Source organism: Athalia rosae, chromosome 5, assembly GCF_917208135.1.
Source record: "Athalia rosae chromosome 5, iyAthRosa1.1, whole genome shotgun sequence".
NCBI classification, from domain to species: Eukaryota; Metazoa; Arthropoda; class Insecta; order Hymenoptera; family Athaliidae; genus Athalia; species Athalia rosae.
Genome location: NC_064030.1, coordinates 17,628,769 through 17,649,541, shown reverse-complemented (window position 1 = coordinate 17,649,541; position 20,773 = coordinate 17,628,769). Strand labels below are relative to the sequence as shown.

The window sequence follows — 20,773 nt, the reverse complement described above, 5'->3', positions numbered from 1 at the left end:
ACACTAACAAACAAACAAACACAATCGTCGGTACGTTAACATCAGTCAGTTCGTAATAACGCGGTAATACTAATTAAATCCCCTCCTCTCCTCCCATTCGTCAGGCCGTGTAACAAGGTTCGTTCGAAATTCAAATAACCTTCGTTGATTTTTTCCCTTTCTCACTCGCTCATTCTATCCATAGATATCAAAATACGGCAACAAACTACGAGCTAAAGACTATGCCTACCAAACGACGTCTTACGCTTATCGGTAAGCCCGGTATAACTGCTCACGTTTGATAAGAGGTAGCCAAAAAAAGAAGAAAAGAAAAGAACCCTAATTGTAAATTGTATAATACAAATGAAAAGAAGTATAAAAGAACAAAAAAAAAAAAACAAATAGAAATAGAAATCCCCCGAGACACATTTATGATTTATCTTCTAGCTACTATCGTTTGACGTCAATCGTAGAATCCAACTGCAAAGACGCAAAGTAACAAGTTTCATATATATTTATATTATATAGAACGTCATACCGAAAGTACAAAGGTATTTGGATAAAATAATCAAATTAACGAAGATAATTGAAATGTAATTTCGTCACTACCATGATATCATAGGGATTCAAGTTTTCTTTCTTCCCCTTCTTTTTCCTCCTTCTTTCAAAATTAATTGTATTCGAAGTAATAAAACCCCTGGATGAAATTAAAAAAGATTTTTTTTTTTCACGATTAAACAGCTTTACCGATCATTCGATGAATACATACTTATGTCTGTCGAGTACATATGACGTACGCGGTGTACGGAGATATCAATAAATTTTTTGGGGGGGAATCGTGTCTGGGTCAATGAGCTGATATTGCGATATGTATCGGTAAGTAAAGATTATTACGTGCACGAATTCGATTAAAGTTAAGGTCGACCGATCATCATTTTATGTACCTGATCGTACGCGACCATTTTTCTCCTCTCCTCTTTTCTCCATCCTTTTTTCTCTGTACTCGTTAACAAGAGGAGAAGAAAAAAAAACAAAGAGGAGAAAAAGGAAAAATTATCCGATTTCGCAGCATCCCAACACTTCGATCTTGTCAATTCGCAGATCAAATATTTGATCACGTGACTCGCGCGGGACCAGTATAACTTGCGTTCATGTCGTGCGAGTTTTTTTTTTCTTCCTTCATTTTATCATTGAAGAGAAAAATTATTGCCGATTGAGATAAACTCAGTATTAACAAACAAATTCCGAAAAAAGTTACAATGATCTAATTTTCGTTAGCTCATTTGTTCACTTTATTTTCTCAGCTGAAAGTAACGGAACGTCATCGTTATCGTCATCGTGGAATTAAAAAATACCGAGGGCAATCCTAATGCGAGTTTAAAGTGAAAAAATTCCAGTTATGTTCCTATATATTTTTAAAAGTATATTTTTAAGCCGAGTCTTTGCCGAGCATCAGCAGCCCCTCAACGTATTTTGTATCACGGTGTGTCTTTTCAGGGGATATCAGTTTCCAACGAAGACGAGTAAAATAAAACACAATTATAATTCGAATACGGATCTCCGGGTGAAGATTTTTATTCGTCGTCGATTTTACCCGACTCGTAACGTAAAGCGGTGGAAACGGTTTCGAAAAGATGAATCGATTGACTCGATGTGGAAACAAAAAGTAAGAATAAAATTGACTTTTATCATCGATTCACTTGCACGGCGAATCGCGCAACTTTACGCAGTGCGCATGATGTCTACAAGTTACGGGGCATTTCGCGTAAACTTTAAGCTCATTCTTCATGGGCTCGAATCGGAGAAGGGAATAAAAATTCATAGATCTCGAAAGTGATCGGAAAAATTATTTGACGAGAAAAAAAAAAAAAAGAAATAACAAATTGGTTTTTTTCCTCCACTTCGCATCTACTTCGGTGCATGCCGGAATGTTTTTTTTTTCGCACGAGGAGGGAAATCGGGAAGAGAAAAAATATGATAAAGAAACAAAAAAATAGAAGGGAAAAAACTTCTGCGTCGAAGGGGAGATGTAAGCAAATGCCCAGGCGTCTGTCCGTACGTCTCTTGGCCGTTCGTTCGTTCGTTCGTTCGTTCGCGTTGGTCGCGTCGTCCGGGTGAATTTTTGGTCGACGGGAGCTGGTTGGCTGGCACTCCCGAAATAATGTTCGAACGAACTAAAAGGCGGCCCAGGAGCTCTCCTATCTACCTACTCACTTCGTAGTTTTAGGAGGTTACATAATAAAATTTCAATATTATACCTCGACCTCCTACCACGTCGCATGTTATCACAAATATATACGTATTCCAAATTAGAAAGCGATAGAGAAAAAAGAAAAGAAATTAAATTCACACGTATTCGATCGAACCATCGAAACGACCTTTTTTTTCGCGATGTTTCATTTTATTTCCAACAGAATTTCGAGCGCGCATCATCTTTTGTCGCGTATGTTCGGACGCTGAAAAACGTCTGAGGGGAAAAAAAATGAGAGAAAGCAAAAATTAAAGAAAAATTAAAGAAACGGAAATCGGAGACAGGATATGATGCGTGAGTCTCCATCGACACGATCCGAATGAATAAAAAGAGCGGCGGGGAACGTCGGAAAAAAATAAGAGGAATGAAAAAAAAAAACTAAATGGAAACAAAAAGGAAATGAAGAGGAATGAAAAAGAAAGGAGAGTAAAGATCGAAAGAAACGAAAGAAAAAAAAAAAAAATGCGGAAAACTTGTATTACGTGGGTTGGTTTATAAATAGTTAGACGTAGGATCGTCACGAGGTCGGTTGAGGAGACTAGAGATGAACCGAAAGTATACGCGATGTAAAATATGGTTGTGCACAATTTCGTTGAGACAAAAGTGACGAGCGAAACGAAAAAGTAAAAGAGATATAAAAAAAATAATCTACATCTACGGGTGATCCTGACGAATATCTGTGAGATGATTTTGTGGTTTGTTACTTACTAGTAATAGCGATATACACGCGCACACGACGAGATTAACTGTACGGAGAGAAAAGCGCGAAGTGATTTTTTTCTTTTCTCTCCTTCTCTTCAATACGTGTGATCGATTTCAGTTTACACTGCGGCACAGATCGGAACGAAATAAAAAACGAATCGAGTAGTTTTTCGTTTACTTTGGTTCGTCTTTTAATTTCACTCCCCTTTTCTAGAAAACATCGGCAGATGTCGAGATATTTTTTCCCATCCACACCGAACGTCACACGATCACGATTTGCCACCACTTTTACACTACCAGCTGGTAGTCGAAATAAATAACTGCAAGCGGTCAAGTCCTGGATTCGCTTTCTTCTACTTCTCCTTTCTCCACTTTTTCGCGGTCGTTTGTTTGCTTTTTAAAATTTATCTTTTTTTAAAAATTATTTTTCGAAAATTTTTGCCCCTCTCCCTGTCACACGCACGGATCGCTCGAGCCACGCCACACACTCACTCACTCACTACCCTCTTTTACTTCTCCTCTCGCGGGCTCTTCTCTGTGTTGCCCGCGGGATACGACGACGACGACTTTTAGGAACACTAAAAATAACCTTTTGCTTTAGAGTACGGATGAAGTTGAAATCATACTATTTTCTACGATCGGTTGTTTCATGCCTCGATCGACACTTTTATCCCATTATCTCAACCGTCGTGGACAAAGTTACCACCGGATCACAGACCCGATCGATCGATCGGTCGGTCGATTGATTGATCGATGAAGTTTTTTTTACTTCGTTTTTTTAGCCACCCCAGCTGTCAGAACCGGCTCACTTATTTTTACTTGTATTTCTTCCCCCTCCTTTTTATACGTACCTACTACTCAACAATGTCTGTTTTTTTTTTTTTTTGTGTGTCGCCGGTTGCAAATATTAATTTTCAATTATTCACCGAGTAACAATAACAACGATAATTACGATAATGATAACGGTAACGAGAAACCACCCTTCGTTTCTTGTGGACCACACTTTTGTCGTTACATTTTTTTTCTCGATATTTCGCACACCTAGATTCGTTCGACTCGCTGTTTCGTCTTTTGCAAACGAAATTTGATTTCAATTATGATAATCAACGGTGCGAATTCACCTTATCATTTTTTCTCTCTCTGTTTTTTTCACGTACCGTGTGTACCTACGTATAATATTTACGTACTACGTGTATATTAATTGATCTATACACAATTTTTATTATAATATAAATTTTTACAGTTTATCGTATAGATCATTGGTCGTTTGAAAAGAGAATTTTCTTTTCTTTTCTCTTTAATTTTTTCTTCAATTTTATACTTTTCTTCTACTCTGTTCTTTTTCTTCCTCTCCTCAATTTTTAATCTTTAATGTTATTCCTTTTTTTTTTTTATTAATTTATTCAATAACGATGATTATTTTCTCACAAGCGAATAGGAAGAGGAAAAAAACCAACTATACTCATATAACATGTATAAATATTTATAAGAACTGTCGTTCTTTCTTATTTTCTTTTTTTTCCGTTTTTTTCTTATTCTTGTCAAAATCTGTATAAAGTGAAATCTGTATAGGGTGAATAGATTCAATAATTTAAGGGCGTCTCTCCCTTGAAAAGATCGAAGAAGCCTGTTTTCGCCGACTATACATAACAAGGTATAGTCGTCCTACAACTTTTTTTTATATATTTTATATAGGTATGTATGTATGTATATATATATATTTGTATATATTTAACACTGGAAATATATAAAGTTATTTGATAAAATTTATCGTTAGAACTACAATTCTCCGCAACAACGACAGCTGGGGGTGGGCACTCTTACTGTTGTTTTTATTAATGTTAATATTATTGGAAAGATTATCAATCGTCGTCGTCATCGGCACTCCTCTTCCTCAATTTTTTTCCTCCCCTAATTATATTTATTTTACATTATCCAAATTTTATCCGATTGGTATTAAAATTTTTTTTTCCTCCACTCCTCCACTCGTTACCAACAATATTATTATATCGCGTGATTTATTTTATTGTTACTGTTATAATAATAATATTATTATTAATAACAATAATAATAATAACCGTAATGTAGCCGTTATCTTCTCTTTTATACCTTTTTTCATGTAGACTAAATGTTATCGTTATTGGTAATTTTTTTTTTTTTTTTTCAATTTTCTTCCCTTTTGCTCCTCCTTTATCGATTTTTATTCGAGGACGTAATTACGTTAGAGAATGTATTCCCTTTTTTTCGATTTCTTTTTTATTTCCAGCGTTTGAAAAATCGTCGGAATTCTCAACGCGCGTAGAACCGAAAGCGTGATAATTTATCCGTCGAGAGAATAGAAAATAAATAAGAAAGAACCGAATTTCGTTGGCAAACAAACGAGGGGAATTAATTAACGAACGAACTAACGGATTTCTTAATTAGGTCATGTGGGTTTGGTCCGGATAATTTTTCGACGATAATCATTATTGTGATTATTTAAATACCGGTGTGACGGGTTGTCTGTGACCAGGCGTTTCACTCGGTTCTCTACTTTGGTTTTTCGGGTGTTTCTTTCGGTTTTTCCTTCTCTCCAAATTAATTCATTTATTCTCGTCGCTGATTATCTACTCCCTGTCCCTTCGATTATATCCTTCTACGTACGTGTACACATACATATACGAGTGATACATAAGATGTATGTATAATACACATGTATATATGTATGGCGTGTGTGTGTGTGTGTGGGGAGGGGGAGGTTTCCTCGTTCCTTTTCGGATTTTTGCTTTTCAATTCTTTGTTTCGGCGGTGGTGTTTTTATTTGTCTTTTATTTATTTATTTATTTATTTTTTTAACTTTTTTTTTTACACGACACGATGTACAGTGCGTTCGGTTGGGATGACTTTTTCGGACTGGCTTGCAAGGGGTGCGCTGACGGACCTCGCGACGCCTTATCGCGCAGGCGTCCACCTATTCGTCGACCGCAACTTATCCACCGAAGGTTTCGACTCGCTTTTTTCCGTTCTCTTTTTCATCTTCCTCATCATCCCCTTCTCGCCGTTCTTCCCTCCTTCTCCGTCGAACGTTCAACGGTTTTTCCAATTCCTTTTTGCCCCCCAAAGCAATCGGCGACGCTTCGACGAGGCGAGATTCCTTCGGATCGGAGCCTCGCTCGTTTTCGAAACGCGGAGAGCGATCCGCGGGAAAATCGAAGGTGCGTCGAAGGTTGGATCGAAAATGGGATTTCAGCGATCCTCGATAATCGAGATCCCGTTCTTCGGGGCGATTCCTTCACGGACGTAGCCGATTTTTGAATTTTTCTTCGCCGTGTTCCGAAGGCCCGTTCGCGTCGCCGCGATTGGCGGGCGAGAGCGAATTCAAGATGGCGTTTAGGGGTATCCGAGCTTGAAGCTCGAAGGCCCGAAACCAGCTCGAAGCTGTGCAAGCTCGCGGCCGTCCGTCCGCCCCACGTTTCCCTACGTTCGCGGGACGAACCAACCTACCGACGCGCTCTCCACTAAATCGATTACCAGAAGCTACGTCACTGGGTCATATTGTACGACTACCTCGCCTCGCGTCATACCCTATCGCGGATCACTCGACACGAGGAACCACGAATTTCGACGTCCGTTCGGTCGTCGTCGCGATTTTTGATCGATCAAATTTCCGAAGGGATATTATGCCGCAGGAGGAAGCGCATCTCGATTTTTGCACTTGGCGCAATTATTCCTCCTTCGATTGCTGCACCGCACCCTCCTGAACCGAGAGAGGAGAAAAACAAATCACCAAACGTTTTCGTTTCGATTAGTCGAAAAACAGCTCTCGTAGAAAATCAATCATTATCTCTCTTCAGTTTTTTTCTTCTTCTTCTTTCGATTTTCGGGGTTCATTTTTCGTTGCTCGTCGCATACGCACGTACGTATCTCGCGTCCTCGTTACACCGTTCCTTATTCAGGACACGAGGGATGTCTTCTTTATTCCGTTCTCTTCTTTTTATCGCCGTCCAAACTCTCCATCCCTTTGTACACCCTCCCCTCTCCGCGGCAACGGACTCGATGAAATAAATGGAAAGAAATCCCTTTAAAATTTCAGAGTTTTATCGCTCATCCTGTAGAGGTGGTCGTACTACTCCGGGAACTTCTCCCGAGGGAGGAATGAACGATATCCCGTCATTTGTAAAATACTCGCGCTTCGTTTTCTTTTCTTTCCTTCATTTTTCGATTTTTTTTTCAGGTAAAATAGATGGGTAAAAAAAAATGAGAATTCGTCGCGTCGAACGAAATGTGATTTTTAATCGTTGTTTTTTTGAATTTTTTTTTCTCCCGCTCTTTCCGCATTCGGAAATTCAAGCCGACCCGACCTTAAGTAATTTTCATCTCGTAATAACGAAAACTATACCCCGTAGCCTGTGCCGCAGCCCGAGGAATATTATCCCCGAGTACAGCGTGTTATTAAATACCTCGAATCGCTCACGACGCGATATGCTGTAAATATATATATATGTATGTATACGATGTGTATAGATGTGAAAATAAATTACGTCACATATAACGCATTCGTACACCTGAGTAAGTGAGCGCCGACGCTTAGGTGAAAATTCTCAACGACGAACGGACGACTCGCCCTGAATAACTGACAAAAACTTATTCCACATCTCGGCAGACGTATAGGACGCGCAGTTGTACCTGCATCGCTTCGGAATAATGGAAATACCGTATCCCGACGATGAAAAATAAATCATGCGTCCTGCGTCGCATAATTATAAAAGGTTCGCGATTGTCGCGGATTTTTTTTTTTTTTTTCTCGCACGTGGCAAATCCTCGCGAGCGTTATTCGATAGAACGAGAGAACGGAGAGAACGGAGAAAAATGGAGGGAAACGGAGACGATTACAGAGTCGTAATTAACCGTGCAGAAAATAATAATGCGACGAGAGACGAGATTCGGTCAAGGATTTTCGTGACGATGGTCGCGGATGGACGTAGTGGGTCAGGTACGTACACTCGTCGCGTCCCATTCCGTCCGTACCGCCGCTGACGTTTCGCGATTCTCACCCGGAGGTTACACGGAGAAATCCATCGAGAAGTTTCGCACGACGATTTTGGAGGGATGAATTACGGAAGCGAAGACGCGAGGCGGAGCGATACGGAAGCCGGAGCGGACGGGGTGAAACGTTGCGAGTCCAGCAGATACTCGATGATGTTGGGTATCCGATTGCCAGCGGTACCGAAAATTAGCCGACCGACGAGAACGATGGAAATTAACGGGGCGGGGGGGGCGGGCGGGGGGGAGAGAAACGGGCGTGTAAATAGGTTCGCCGTGGCGATTTCAGGTTTCGAGAACGCGTTGATTGAATTGGTTATCCGATTTCATGTGCGTTACGTCAACGGGTTAGCTAGGCGGCCGTCACCCCGATGAAATTTAAAACCGCGTGCACTTCGACGGCCCTCGTGTTTTGCCCGGCGATGAACCGTATTTTCGTACGAGAGTTGCGGGGGAAAGAAATGGGAGCGAGAAAAAATTGGGAGCTAGTAGAGGAGCGGCGAGTCGCGTCAGCCGTGGAAGTCGGAAGTGGAGGAATGTGTCGGTCTGACCCTAGCGACGCTCTACCACTTAAATTGTGCAACTTTCAGTTTTAGACACCTAGTCGCCGACAAGTTTTACGTAATACCGTACAGACGAAACTTTTTCAACGTCTAGCGTTCGCCGTAGCGGAACTGAGTCTGTATTCGCACCTGATGAACTGATGTCATCGATCGACGAACGACGAGAAAGAAAAAAGTTTTACACGAAAAAACTCGCGAAATTCGCGACACGAGGAAAAATCGACGATACGTTGAAAATGGCGATAACTCGATAATTGATATTGATGGATCGATTTTATTTACAGATTCGTGTTCCCGAGGTCAAAATATGTTAGAAAAGTAACGTACGATCAATTTTGAAGATGTTCTTCGTTCAAAAAACGAAAAAATCCAAAGGGCTACCATTTAGATTTTGCTCGATTTTAGGGTCCAAAATCGATATTTTTTTTTTAGTTCTTCAAGAGTAATCTCACACATAATCAGCTCAGGAATCTAAATCTGAAAGTCAAAATCATCTACTCGTGCAATCGATCGAGTAATCATCAATCATTCGCTGTTGGGAGCAGAAAAATTATAGGACATATCGATTGGTGTTAGTCGTAGACCCACTTTGACTCGTCGCAATTCATGCATGGGTTGAAATATTCGAATTTCTCAATTCGCCAGCAAACCCGAGCTTATCTGGAGTCAGGTAGCCAGCAGCGTAGCGCTTTGTTGTGGGACGTCACCTTCAGGGCTGTGCAGAGGTGACGCCTCAAAACAAACCGCGCGCCCGTGGCTACCTGGCTCCAGTTGTAAGCTCGGGTTTGCTGCTGAATTGAGAACTTCGAATATTTCAACGAGTCAAAGTGGGTGTACGACTAAAAATAATCGATATGCTTGTAATTTTTCTGCTTCGAACAGCGAATAATTGATGATTACTCGATCGATTGCACGAGTAGATGATTTCGGCTTTCAGATTTGGATTCCTGAGCTTGATTATACGTGAGATTACTCTTGAAAAACCAAAAAAAAAATCCATTTTTGAGCAAAAAATAAATCATTTTTTTAATTGGGTTTAATATGCTTTTCTTACGTATTTTGACCTCGGAAATCCGAATCTGAAAGAAAAATTTACCTATCTCTAAAATTGACCGAGTTATCGCCCATTTTCAGCTTTTTGGGGTCAAAAATAAAAAATTGATTTTATAATCTATATTAATGTAATTTGAGCTCAGAAATCGGAATCCGAAAGAAAAATTGATCTATTTTAAAAAATGACCGAGTTATCCTCATTTTTTCGCATTTTTTGGCATAAATTTGAGGATATCTCGAAGGGAAAAAATCGTAGCTCAATTTGGACAACGGATTCGTGTTTCTGAGGTCAAAATACGTAAGAAAAGTGCCATACGATCAATTTTAAAAAATAAAAATTTTTGGCCAAAATTTGAAAAAATCGTAAGGGGTACCCCTTGGAAAAATCTTAAATTTTGGGTAAAAATTTTTATTTTTTTAAATTGATCGTAGGGCACTTTTCTTACGTATTTTGACCTCAGGAACACGAATCCGTCGTCCAAATTGAGCTACGATTTTTTCCCTTCGAGATATCCTCAAATTTATGCCAAAAATCGCGAAAAAATGGGGATAACTCGGTCAATTTTATAGATAGATCAATTTGTCTTCCACTTTCGGATCACTGATATCAAAATACATAAGAATAGCATATAAAATAAATTTTTTATTTTTGGTCCCAAAAAGTGAAGAATTGGAGATAACTCGATGAATTTTATAGATAGAACAATTTGGCTTTCAGATTCGGATTCCCGAGATCAAAATACACGAGAATACGTCATAAAAACTACCGGGTGAAAGAAATAATTTTTCACCCCAGAATGGGTGAAAAAATCCAAGGGAAAAAAGCACAAAAGAGAATCATAAAAGACGACGACGAGTCTCTCTCGACTTCGCTCAGTTTATTCTATCAATTCGTTGAAAATCTCTCGATTTATCGGCATACGTACGCGAACAGTTTTCCCTTCTCTATACTCGCTTATAAAGATCAGGGCCAATTAGCGACGATATTCGCGGCAATAATTCGCTTTATATTACTGCAAGTATAAGTATATAGCGTGACCGGAGTAATCGAACGAAGCCCGTCGAGTGTGAACTCGACTCTCCAGCCGCAACTGTAACGCGAACTGAAACTGAAACTAAAACTAAACCCAACGTAGTAGACACACGGAGTCGGCGGAGCGAACTATTCCAAAGAGCTGAGGGTGCATAAAATAAAATGAAATAAAAAAAAAAAAAAAAAAAGGGGGGATTCCTATTCCTATACGAACGAAGAGCCGTCGCGAACTTTTTTAATGGCCAACCGGCGACGATACACACCTAACCCCCCTGGAAAAGCGGTGTACCGACACGTTCGCATCGGTAGAGTTGCGCGGTGTTGGTAGCGTGACATGTCGTGTAACTCGAAGCCCTACTATTTCTTTCTATATCCGACCGTCTTTAATCGCCTATTGCTCCTACTGTTTCACCCTGATCTTTATTACCACCCCCTTATCGGGCGTACCCGGCGTACGGCGTCGTTGAAATTTCACCCCTCCTCCTCCTCCTCCTGCCCCCCACCTCGAGCAAGATTACCCCTTTTCACCTGTCCACGTTTCGCTCGTCGTCGGACGAAAATTTCCACCACGTCTCCACCGGATTGACCGACTAGTGTCGCCCGCTCCCTCGACCATTCGAACATCGACGACGGTTAAAAAGATCAATCCATATTTCGACCTCTGATCTTTGACCCCTACTTAGCTCGCACTCCGGATTCGAACGTCCGTGTACTTAGGCCTTGGGCCGTACACGCCTACGAAGCGATCGCCTCTTCGAAGAGAATGCGGAAAAACGTTCGGCCGCTCGAAATTTCGCTGCATTTTTTATCCCCCCCTCCCCCTCCTAGACGATCGGTATAGGTATTCGTACACCTATTTATACACATGTGTCTGTAACACGGCGCATATGATACGTTCGAAAGAACAACGGGATCCGCTCTTGACCCCGCCTTATCGCGGAATACAAATTAGCTCGCCGTTCGAAAGGCGGTATGTAAAACGAACGAACGAACACATATACATATACACATGCGAAAAGTTGTACATAAGAGTCAGCCCGAGACGTGTACGGGCGCGTATGTAAAATTCATGTAAATATATCCATCTACTCGAAATATAGCCCGCGCGATATCAGATTCCTACGAACGAATAAAAGGAAGAAAAAAAAAAAAAAAAAGAAAAAGGGAATGATCGTGATAAAGCAACGATGTTTTCTACATAAAATTTAATATTTACGGTACATATGTACCGGTTATTTACATAGCCGTGCGGAACGGTGACTCATGCAGCGGGAGAAATTGATTCGGCGTAAGAAAATTTCCAGCACGTCGATTCCCCCGGATCCATAGGGCGCAGTGCGCGCCTGTGTGGAGGTATATTGTAAGTACGTATATACACGGGTACGTACCCTACAGCGAAGTTCCGCAAACGCGAGTCGCTTGACAATTAGCTTCAACTAAGGATAACGAACTAACCCAGAGGAGCAAAACGAACGAACGATACGTAACGAACGAACGAACTAACGAACTAACTGACTGACTAATTTTCATTCGTACTACCCAGTTTTTCGACAACTGTGTAATGCGTGATATAAACGCAGACGCGCGTACGTGTGTAACGGGACAACGTTTGTGCCGTGATATTAAAATTTCCCACGGTTTTAATTAAACCTTTTTTGGCCCGATAATTTCGACGTTGGTATAATTTTCGTGTCGTCGGAACGGCGAATTCACACCTACGCGTTCGTATTTCTGAATGCGGTATTTTAATTTTCAAAATTTTCCGCTAAAAAATCACCGCAGAACAGCAGATTTGCCGGTTCGTTCGGGATATTCTCGCCCGCGAGAAAAAGCTTCGCGACACACGCCGCGCCTCGGCGGAGGTGCGAGGCGACCGGCGACCCGCGAAAAGTACGAAATTCCACGTATAAGTTCGAGCGACTTTGTTTTCTCCCTACATCTCAAGAGCGAATACAATCGGATTTCGACGAACTTGGGCGCGTCTGATTCGCCCTGGAATAGCGAAGGTTCCTTTCCGACTCGCGAAAAACGAAAGGAAGCGAGGTTCCCCGTTCATCGGGCGCTTTTTGTATCGCTGCACATTTTTTCGATTGAATTTTCGAGGGCTTACGTCCCTCCGTTCGGGGGCCACCACCTGCGGATATTACGAGTCAATTAATTTGTTGTGTAAATAATTTGACAAATGAGTCTTTCGAAAACGGCTGCGAGAGCTTTCCCCCCCCCCCCCCCCCTCTCTCTCTCTCTCTCTCTCTCTCTCGCTCCGTTCATCGTCCGATTGACGTCATATCCGTGCGTCAGGCAGTCGGGTTATTAATTAATTACCCCCGTGGGAATCCGTTGCTATTAAACGATTAAACCGCGTGAGGTAAATTTCAACGCGCCTATGTAACGTAAGAAGCTATTTACAACATCTACATACACCTATTTACATACCCTTCCCCCCCCCCTGCCCCTCGGAAAAAAAAAAAAAATACCACGCGTACATTTTTCGAAAAATACGTTGTACGAAGCGCAACCAAATTGGCGAAATAATCGATCGATCGAAGATACCCGGGGGGGAAAAGAAAAACCCAAGAACGTCGTCGCTCGTGTCATTTGATGTCCTATATACTAACGGACGTGTGGCCTAAGTACGGACGAATGATTGAAAATGATGAAAAAAATCAGATCAACGTCAAGAAATGATAAACCTCGAAAAAAAAGTTCGAGCTAACTACGCGTACACCTGTACATTTTTGTCCCACATCTTTCAGCGTCGCGATAAGGTAGTAACGTCACGTACACACACGTGGAATATCTATGTATTACTTTTCGATAAGAAATATTATATAATATCGTATTGGTAGATCGGGGGAAAAAATCGAATAAAGAAGGAGGAAAATAAAAAATAAAAAAAAAAAAAAAGAAGAAAAAGAAAAATTTCGGTTTGACGCATGTCGCGAGATGGTTATCAATATCTCCTGACGTTATTCCCGTCTCATTGTCAACTCATCCCGATATTAAAACTCATTTCCACTCGTCGGACTGACGCAAATTGCGGCCTGATTTTTATCTAGTATTAATTGTTCGCTCGTAACTACCCTACTTTTCCACTCCTGAAAAAAAAAAGAAAACCGTAATAAAATAAACAACGATGGAAAATAAAATTTGTCGCTACTCGGATTGCAGGTCGTAGTCGCCGAGAATCGAGTTACCCGGTTACGATTCTATATATACGTACGTACGTACGTACGTACACGCGAATCGTCCGTGATGTTCGAACGTGAAGTGGACCCAGGAAGACCGGAGACCGCACGAGCGACCAGACCACGATTCTTCTTTTTTCTCCATAAGAAGAACGCTGCCAATTAGTCGTAAAATGATAAATGAAAAATAAAGAAGATAAAAAAAAAATAACTTCACAAAAGGGGACGGAGGAAGTGCAATGACGTTCGCATCTGGTTACAGTGTACGTGGTTAGCGGGTATTTATAATCGTGTAACGATGCACGTGAGAAGATCGGTCGAATCGACAATGACGTTGTTTGAAGAGAAAAAAAAAAAGAAAATGTGCAATAAAAATTTCGCGATCGGTTTCTCATTTTTTTTCTTCTTTTTGAGTCAGAGAGCCGCAGGGTGATCGATGAGAAAAAGTTCCTCGTTCGTTAAAGGCGTTAATTTTAAATTTCCTCGCGCTTTATCCGGGTCCTCGAGATCGACTTTTCGCCCCTCGGTGGCCCGGACGTCGTTTCGTGAGATTTTTCGTTGGTTTTTTTTTTTTTTTTGTTTATTGGGACAGGTCTAGGACGCTTACCCAAAATTCCTGCCGGTATACGACGCAGTGTGTGCCAGGGTAGTCAAAGAAAGGAAGAAGAATAAAAAGAAGGTGGTAAGAACCCTCGGGGGATTTTCATTTTTTTTTTTTTTACCCCCCTCAAGTTTCTTTAGAAATTCTAAGAGCCACCAACAACGGCTGTACATCCGTCGTTCGTCTCTCACCCCGTCCCCTACCCACCCTTTCGTAATCTGCTTAAACTCGTTTCCATTATTTCCGATACGCGACGTTCGATGAAAAAACTATACGAGATCGACGTAATCGGCGCTACTTTCTTTCGTCGCCGCCGTCCCCAACGAACCCACGATCGAAATCCATTCTCTGCTCAAAATGGCCTTTCGGACGATCGTTCCGGATTAATTGTCCATTCAATTTTTGCATCCCCCATTTTTTGAGTTCACGGAGCAAAAAATTAAATTCAAAGTAAAAAAGAAAACCGACCTGGGGGAAGTTGAAAAAATCAAAAATTGGTCCGAACGAGAAAGAGACAAAATAATGAAATAGGATCGAACCCGCGAGGTTCCGAGGCGGCTAATTATTTCGATGCGACGTAGGGGGGGGGTGTGTGTTGGGGTGTTTTGCGTCCGCGTTGAATTTGATGAAATTTTCCGGTGAAAAAAGAGAAAAAAAAAAAAAAGGAAAAAATGAGAAGAAAATCGCGGACTGAGAATCGTGTGCAAAAGCTGGGGGGGAGGGGGAGGAGGGGGAGGAGGAGGAGGTCGGGGGACTAGGCGAGCAGATTGAGCTTTCGAGCAACGAGCTTTCGAGCGAGGCAGGCGGCCACGTATTGATCGAACTTGCCAACGCCCTGGCAGTCTGGTATTCGGTCCCACCTTCCGCATGGGTCTCTTCTGCTCCTCTCTCTCTCTCCGCCATAGTCACCGTCGCTGCCCCGTCGCCTCCTGCGTCCTCGCCTTTCCGTCCTTTACCTGCACTCCTCCGTTCGCAACTTATCTAACTCCCGCCGTTCCTGCTTTTGCTTTTTCCTCTCTTCCTTTGCTCCCGGCTCTCCTCGATGCTCCTGCCGCTGCTCCTCGTTGCAAGCTCCTCGGTCAATCGATGTATCGGACGTCATCGTTTCCCCCCCCCCCCCCCCAGCGGGTCGGTGGGTCACCGGAAAATGATCGTCCTCCTCGCTTTTTCTAGCCGTCTTATTCTTCTTGCCGATCGATCCCTACTTCGGTTAATTTTCGATCTTTCCTTTTTTCCTAGTCGCGCGTGGCTCCGTTTCGCTTTTGATAACGTCCTTTGCCTTATCCAAATCCGACTCGTCTCGTCGAAAATAAATAAATTTATTACCCCGTAGGGTCGGCGGTATCGATTTCTCGAATACTTGGATCCTCGCGGTATTTATCTATTTTCTAGTTTTGCATAAATCATAAGAGTCTTTTGTTCATTTCTAAAAAACTTATCAATTCCAATCAATCGATCGATCGATCGTTCGTTCGTTCGTTCGTTATTATCTTATTGTTTCCCTTCCCTTCGAATTACGAGGCGTAACCAATTTTCGTTCATTTTTAACCCTCGCCTTTTTGTACCGACGAGCTATTTTTTTTTTTTTCCCTTTTAATTTTTATCTGGTTTTTTTTTTTCGGTCAACAAAAAGAAATTCCAATATCGCTGAAATATTTGTTGTACCCTACGCGGTGTACGTAATTAAATATTATTATAATTTTTGAGAAACCTTTTTCATTTTTCATAGGCCTGACTCGTGAAAAAATTTGAAAAAAATAAAAATAAAAATGGAATTGGAAAATTCCGTTGGGAAGTATTCGAAATATTCATCGGTGAAGGGGGAGGGCCGGGGCAGCGCGAGGGTACGCGACAAAGTTTGGGAAACGAAATTACAAAAATTATAAGATGAAAAATAAAATAAAGAACTTGAAAAATATTTTTTTTTTTCAATCGACAAATTCATACGCACCTCGTATGTTCAGAGGTTGGATCCTTCTGAAACAGAAAAAGAAAGAAAAATATCGATGAATGTCAGGTGCGATTGGATTTTGAAGGAATGAAAATCGATGAATAAAGATGAAAATAATGCGAACGAAATGAAATCCGCACGTTCAGCTACGAACGATTGTTGAGTTCTTACGGAATCGGGTGGTAAATGAAAATCGGTAGGTCAAACAAAAAGGAAGACGGGGGAGAGTGAGTCGGAGATGGGAGACGAAATATGTGCGTCGGCAGAGCGGCATGTATATTTCAATGACGCAAGAGGAACCCATCGTCTTTTACAACGGACTGCCAAGAATCGCTCTCCTCGGCGGCAGAGCAACGCGGAGCGAAGCACGAGCGCAGCTTTATTATATCTATAGCAAATGTCTAGGCAAAGGACAGATTTATATTCGAATAATCTATCGGGTGGGCTATAAAAATTCGAGGAGTTTATAAATTAGGCGCCTTTTCTTCTCCTTCTTCCTCTCTCCTCTGTTTCCCTTTCTCTCTATTCTCTCCACCCCTCCTGCTCTCTCGATTTATCCCCGTCGGATCGTCAACCGATTTCGCTTTGGTTTTTACTTTTCTTTGATCCATTCATTCGTTCGTCTGTCCGGATATTTTTTCTTTTTTCTCTTCGATTTGTTTTTTTTTTTTTTTGTTTCGAAATTTCGCGCGGCCGAAAAATTTCGCGATTTCGCTCGAACAGCGTTGCGTGTATAGGTGTGCATACGGACGGTACGTGCGTCCTACGTGTACATGTATCCATATATATAATTATAAACTTGAAAATGCCAAGAAATGTCCTTGGCCCGACAAAAAGCACTATGTATAGAACCTCGGCGAATTCCCAGTCTGCAGACGATGTGCGAGAGTCAAGTTTTTTGGGTAGGTGTGTAGGTAGAGGTAGGTGGGGAACCGCCAGAATTTGATTTTTCCGACTACCGCGTGAACGAGGGAATTGGAACGTCGCATCGCCTCGTTATTATACCCACTCGGAGGGGGGAGGGGGGAGGGGGGAAAAAAAAATAAAAATTTTCCATTCATCACCGGTTTTATAATTAGGCGGATTAGGACACGCGTGAAAGATTGGGTGGGTGGGTGGGTGGGTGGGTGGTACCCGCGAGGACTTTTTTTCTCCTCCTTTTTCTTTCATTCTTTTCCATTCGATCGCCGGTTGGATTTTTTGTGCTTTTTTCCTTTCCCTCTTCAACAAACGCGCGTCCGCGATCCGTCAAGATAACGGAGAAAAAAAAAAAAAAAACGAAAAAATTAATCCAAGGAGATCAATCGATCATCGAAGATCGATATCCCACCTGTACGACGTCGTTGCAACGAGATGGATCGTGATTTGCTTTCGTTTTTTCGTTTTTTTTTTTCTCTCTCTGCTCTCTCTCTCTCTGTTTCAAGTGTACGGATATCGTTCACAAGATCAAAAATTTCTACGAGATTAAAATCTCTGACGTATGTAATTATTTATTAGCGATGCGATAACTGCGTACGTGGATACGAATGTGACGTGTCTCGTGCGATGTACACGGGGTGTTTTCGGAATTCCGAATCGTCCCTGACAATTGAACGCAATGTATGGAAAAATACGCGACTCATTTGTCCCCATACAATTCGAGCTTTTCGACAATTTTTCAGACGTTGCTTTTTCATTCCTTCATTTTTTTACGCATCGTTAAGTTCGCATTACGTGTACTGTAACGGGTACCTATATAAAATTGACACGTGCACGGCAAGCGAAAAGTGGTCCACAGAAATCGGAATTACATCTCTCGCGGAAGGCTACCAAAGGTTATTTATATAAACGTCTTCCCTCTCCCATATAAGTTTAGCAGACTGAAGCAAACCAAAGCAAAACGTACGGCCAGCCACATCAGACCCGCGGAGTTATTTTTCCAAATTTTTACTCCGTCTTATTGTACATAAATATTTTTACATAATATAAATACACGTGGAATATTCTAGGTACTGTATTTTGTATCACACGGTCGATTGTCTAGATAAAACAGTGATGTAATCGGTCTCAAAGAACCCGTTGATACGATAATGGAATGTGGGTCGATAAAGATCAAACCCAAATTTTCCATTTTTTTTTTTTTTTTGTTCTCATTTCGACGTGTCTTTACCACGTTCGGTTTCTCTTCTCTTTAGATTTACAATTTTGCGAATCACGTGTACACGTGTACCTTATTTTTTCTTCTTGCTTTTTGTGGGTTACAACCCTACTGGCTATTTTTTATATTTTACTCAACGTCGGGTAGGTCAGTTCAAAAAATTAAATTACGCATCGCACTTACGTTATATGATGAAATCATATCGTACGTAACAATTTCATTATCAAGTTTTATTCATATATATATATATATTTTTTTTTTTTTAATTGCTCAATCAAATTTTTGCGTAATAATTAATTAATTTTTTTTTTTTTTCCCCCCGTTTATCTCGATTCTCGGCGTATCTATCTCTCTTTTTTTTCTTCGGTTTAATTTTTAATCCCGAGGTAAATATTCGTTGAATATTACCGCAGATAACGTTGTACGGCGGTTTGTTTTTTTTATCATTTTTATTTTTTTTTTTTGCCTTCGAATTCGGTTAAACGATTAAAATTAATAAATATGCAAACTATTCGTTCGTTTGTTCTATTTGTTTAATTGCTTTATTTCTATTTTTTTTTTTAAGTACCGTTGAAGGTGATTCCAAATGTGATTCGGTCGTGGTCTCGATTATGATGTTAAATATTTGCGGAATTCCTCATTTTTTTTTTTTTCCTTTTTATTTTTTCAAAGCCGTTTTTCGAGGACGTGAAACCTTGAGATGGAGAAAAAAAATTATTGGGTTCAGATTCTCGTGTGACCGCAATAAACGTAGATTTTTTGGAAATACAAACGAAACGAATTTGAGAAAAAAAACTCTTCAAAAAATATCGTAAAATTTTCGGCGTTTCGTTGAAATTCTATTTTCACAAAAAAACGGGAAAATAGTAATGACAATAATGAGGATAACGATATAATGAGAAAAAAAATCAAAACGAAGGACAACAAAAAAATAATGAAGAAAACTATTAAAATCAGAGGTATAGAGTCGGAACGATTTTGTGGAATTGACGAGAATTACGACGACGACGTGGAGTATGAATGTGGTTTGGCGAAAGTTAAGTTTCGTTCCGCAAGTGAATTATCATTTGCTTTTCAAGTAGGGGTAAATTATAATAATGGAAGATAACAAGCTCGGATTCAATCTTCCTAATTATCTGAATATCCGCATGACGATGGGAATAAAATAACGAAGGCAATCGACAAAGTTTTTCCACGTATGAGGGGGAAAAAAAAAAAGAAGCGACGTTCCGGTCCAAAGCTCGGCATCTGAATCGCACGTCGGTCGATCGACTCGCGTGCAATAGGCGATCTTGTTTCCACGAATAAAAAAATTTTTGTCGAGCGCATCGGTAAAATTGATCAATTAATTTTCTAGCACCCTCAACATCGGCGAATTCCGACGGAAGACTCGCGCGCTGCACGTGGAGAGGGAGAGACGCACATCTCATACGCCAGTAACCCGCACGTTTATGTCCAATGAAAATTTATACTATACATTTTCTGACGCAAGCATTATTTCAGGATTTCACGATGTCCATAAAATACGCAATGATCATAAAAAGCCAGAACAATAACGAACGACCGTAGGTAACACGCGCGCTCGTGTTCCTTATCCTCTAGTTTTATTTTTCCTCGAAACACCCTTTATTTTCATCCCAACCCCCGCCCCCGCCCCTCCGACTACCCGCGTTAATTGGAGATCCTACGCGGGTATTTCTCGAAAATATGAAATCTCCGATCTTCCTCCTTCTTTCTATCGTCTTTCGGAGTAGAGCTTAATCAAGCGAACTTGCTCGCGCGAACTTGACTTTGAATAATAATTCAAGTTTCATCGAATACATTTTTCTTTACCCCGCCACTCCCTCCCTCCCCCGCCCGGAGATACGGCGGACGACCAACCAAGGGGTCGGAAGAAAAAGGGAGGGAGGGAGGAGAAAAAGCAGGAAAATCAAACTTCGTACCGGCGAGTCTGGCTCGCCTTTGGCTTCGCTCGGATGACGAGGACGAGGTTGGTTCGCCTCCCCCCGGCGACTCCTCCCCTGGATCCGTTTCAACTTTCGTCCTCGTCCGCCGGTAGACCCGCGGGTATCGCTATTTTCGGATGGTTTACGCTCCGTTCGGGTTGCCTCCAGTGTATACACGCGTGTGTATGTTACGTTAAACATAACGGTTGACTATTGTTTAGCGATATTACTCATCGTTCCATCCGTCAAAAATCGGCGAGCCGACTTGCGTGGAATAATGAAAAATAAAAGTTTACATTTGCCCCGACCGTCGGGTGGCTGCCGCCTACCCCCCTGCTACTTTTCACGTC

The 20,773-nt window shown here is 41.3% G+C and overlaps 1 protein-coding gene and 1 long non-coding RNA gene across 20 annotated transcripts in view; one reads left to right on the top strand and one right to left on the bottom strand.

The window, feature by feature from the left end:
* The window catches only part of LOC105687274 (plasma membrane calcium-transporting ATPase 3), an 82,323-nt gene that overhangs the window by 46,399 nt on the left and 15,151 nt on the right, over positions 1 to 20,773 (bottom strand). For 15 of the 18 annotated variants that reach the window (XR_007278495.1, XR_007278496.1, XR_007278497.1 and 12 more), the window contains one exon: positions 16,341 to 16,366. The exons of 1 other annotated variant lie outside the window; for it this stretch is intronic. The gene's annotated coding sequence lies outside the window, so the exon portion shown is untranslated. Of the gene's footprint in view, positions 1 to 2,938; positions 4,226 to 16,340; positions 16,367 to 20,773 lie in introns of those variants that run through there. 2 more of the 18 variants (XM_048655628.1, XM_012402772.3) reach the window with 2 other exon arrangements.
* On the top strand, positions 2,181 to 20,037 carry LOC125501033. Of its 2 annotated transcripts, XR_007278518.1 has the most exons (4): positions 2,181 to 2,925; positions 13,772 to 14,051; positions 19,835 to 19,913; positions 19,981 to 20,037. It is a non-coding gene; the product is annotated as an uncharacterized LOC125501033 (long non-coding RNA). The 2 variants fall into 2 exon arrangements; XR_007278517.1 differs by lacking the exon at positions 2,181 to 2,925 and having other exon boundaries at positions 13,086 to 14,051.